Source organism: Simochromis diagramma, unplaced genomic scaffold, assembly GCF_900408965.1.
Source record: "Simochromis diagramma unplaced genomic scaffold, fSimDia1.1 OVJJ01000395.1, whole genome shotgun sequence".
Taxonomy (NCBI): Eukaryota; Metazoa; Chordata; class Actinopteri; order Cichliformes; family Cichlidae; genus Simochromis; species Simochromis diagramma.
Window position 1 is genome coordinate 274,337 of NW_024386844.1, and position 3,325 is coordinate 277,661.

Here is a 3,325-nt window from a genome sequence, read left to right on the forward strand (position 1 = left end):
TATTTTGTTGTATTTATCCGCGACACCTTAAAGGCCGGTCCGTGAAAATATTGTCGGGCATTAAACTGGTCCATGGCGCAAAAAAGGTTGGAGACCGCTGCTCTACATCAAATATACCCGTAAAGTTTGTCTTCTCTTCTTTCTGAAACCATTTAAATCTCTCTGGCACAAATGCTAACTGAGTTACGGTCATTTAAAGAGTGCTTGTAAAATGGGCTGAATTAAAAAAGAAAGAATACTGAGGAGTCTCCATGAACTTATTTTGAAACATTAATAAGCAATCACCAGCCATCTCACGTTCCCAGCCAGCAGGCCCATGAGGTCGCTGCTGTGTCGATCCTCAGAGACTCACCCTGTGGCCATCCCAGCTCCGCTATCTTACCGGTGATGATAGAAGTCTTTGTTCCTGCTAAGGTGGATTTCTGGTTCAAGTGTCTCTGTGCTGAGCTCTTTGAGGCTGCAGAGCAGAACAAGAACCGCTGCAACAAACTGAAGACCAAGAAAGTGGAATTTGAGTCCACGGGATGTGAAACTCAATGAAGAACAACAGCAGCAGCAATAAGAACAAATCGATTGTTAAACCATTAAAAATAAGCACTAAACTTGATCGAACCATCAATCAAACTGGAACCATGAACACTGATCAGTGCAGTGAAGTATAAAAGAAATTAAACCTTTTTAAGTTCTAAATGTTTACGTATCAGGACATAAATTAAACACTCTGACCTAAACACAGCCTCAGATGAACACATGACATATTACACCGTGTCATCATTTATTTAGCAAAAACTGAATCATGACTGTGTAATATGAATCTGGAGACACGAACTACAATGATGCGCATGTGCGTGGAAAACAGATCCATGTAGTTCAAAAACAAATCTATAAAACAGCATTTACAGTCTGCGAACGATGTTCTAATTGTGCCTTTAAATGATGCATAAATAAATGAATTTATTTGTTAATGTAACAGGAGGGTTAGTCTGGTGTAATGATCCATCACTGGACCTGCTGATTTGGTTGTTTTGCAGGAATCTTGGAAATCTGGGCTGAGAGTGTCCTGCTTAGGACTGGGTGAGAGCTGCAGCAGACACACACTGTAAGCACATTTCCATATATCCAGCACACACAGTCAGTGTTACTTTTTTCTGTCTTCACAGGAACATGGGTGACATTTGGTTCTCAGATCTCTGACGAGGTACGAAGTGTTGGTGTGTTTGTTTACCTACACAAATGTGGACCTGGCTACTGCCACTCACCAACGGAGGACCTGCAAACCAAAAGGGTTCAGTAAAATCAAGCTACAGGATGTCTAGTGAATTTATTTGAAGTCAGTATATACTTTTAACGTGACTCTTCTAGGTTTGACCTTTTTTCTGCCATTTACAGTTCAGCTGTTACTCTTCATATATCTATTATTGTCAGAGGTGTATTATATGCAACAATAAATTTATTCAATGATGAAGCGTCTGTGATTATTTTGGGAATAGTTGAGTCACGTCAGCATGTTTAAATGTTAAAAATAAATATAGTTAAAGCAGCTGTAACTTTTATAAGAACGTCTTCAAAAACTGCTTCACCTCCTTTACCTGTCCATTTTTGGCTCCACTGAAGGCGACCGAGGCTCCGGAGACAGGAAATCAAAGTTCCTGCTTGGAAAGTTTGAAGGAAAAAATCAAAAAGCTGTTTGTCAGGTTTCATTTTAGTTTGAAATTACATTAAAAAAATAGATTTAAGTTATATTTCCAAAGAAACGAGGTCCTCACTTGGTCAGTGCAGACAGACGGTCCACTGTTAGTAATGTAGGGATGCGTGTGTGTGCTAAATGCATGAACACATATTACATAACCACTTCTGCAGATCTGTGCTTGTATTAATGTGTGTGTGTGTAGATGGCAGAGAGCGTGATGACGGTGGCGTACGACAGTGGAGTGAATTTGTTCGACACAGCGGAGGTTTACGCCTCGGGGAGGTACAGTACCGACTGTCTGCTCGTCTGATCTCAGCTGGTTCCCGTCCACCTCGCTGCACCGCAGCCGTAATTAGTCCATAAGAAAGGATGTATAGACCGCTGCAGGGCGGCTGCATGGACACAGTGGAGGTCGCCGGGGGGTGTTGCAGAGTGCACGTTAAAAAACAAAAACCCCCTCTGCCTCTGCTCTCAGAGACATGAAACATACATGTAAACTCTGAACAGCATCCCGGCCTCAGATTCTATTTATAATAAACCCTCCAAGTTCTTCTCTCATAAGAGTTTCTTTGATTCAGTTTATACACAAAAGATGAATTATCATAAGGTTAAATATCTTACATTTATAAGATTGTCTGAAATCTGGATGTAAATCTTTGATTGTGTGAGTTTGTGTTTCAGGGCGGAGACGACTCTGGGAAACATCCTGAAGAAGAAAGGATGGAGGTAAACCAGCTGGTCACTGTTAGCCTGTGAGAAACCAAGAAAAATCATTAAATGAAATGAAATCATTTCATTTATATCAACAATGTTTGGGATTGAGAGATTCTGGCTTTAAAACTGGTGAATTAATATTTTACCTAAAGAACTAAATCTGTGTTTATATGCTGGCGTTATCCTTTATTTTCTGTTTAGTCCTGTTTTTACATTTTTTTAGTGTCTCTTAAATATTTTGATTTGATTTGATTTATTTTATTGTGTATTCACTTCATCATTTTTCTGGGATATAAATTTTGTATTTAAATTTATTACAATTTGTTAGATTTTTTAGATTTTTTTAGGTTTGGAAATAATGTGTAATGAATGGAAATGATGTTATTTCGCATTTTATCTCATTATTTAAACATTTATTTATTTCTTCATTATTTTAAAAAATACAATTAACATAATTTTTTACAATAAGAATTATTTAAAAAGTTCATTTAATAATATTTACTTTGAATTGTAATTGTATCAACATATTCTTGGATATTTTTTGTTTCTTTGATTTCTTACATTTTTAAAAATAACTGTATTGATTTAAAACAAATATTAAGTCTATACTAATTTCAGGGATCTTTTGATCCATTTTTTTAGCTTATGCTTAATTTTAATCTTTATCCTATTTAAAATTTTGAATTCGTATTGAATTTGTAGTGAGTGATTTTTCTAACACTAAATCTTTAACAGCAAAAATGAGAGAACTGACTATATTATGATGTCATATTGTATATAAACATGTTTTTAAAGTAAACTGAGAGCAGTTTAGTGCTGGAACATAAATAGTGAAACATATGATTTTTATAACGTTGGGTTAATGATTTAAACATTGTGTCTGACAGTGAAGCACAGAGCAGCTGCTACAGCAACCTTATT

General features: G+C 36.5%; 1 long non-coding RNA gene across 1 annotated transcript; it reads left to right on the top strand.

Moving 5' to 3' along the window:
- Positions 1-282: 282 nt before the first annotated feature.
- On the top strand, positions 283-2,681 carry LOC120732019. The gene is made up of 4 exons (XR_005695480.1): positions 283-1,074; positions 1,161-1,198; positions 1,893-1,972; positions 2,372-2,681. It is a non-coding gene; the product is annotated as an uncharacterized LOC120732019 (long non-coding RNA).
- The last annotated feature ends 644 nt before the right edge of the window (positions 2,682-3,325 follow it).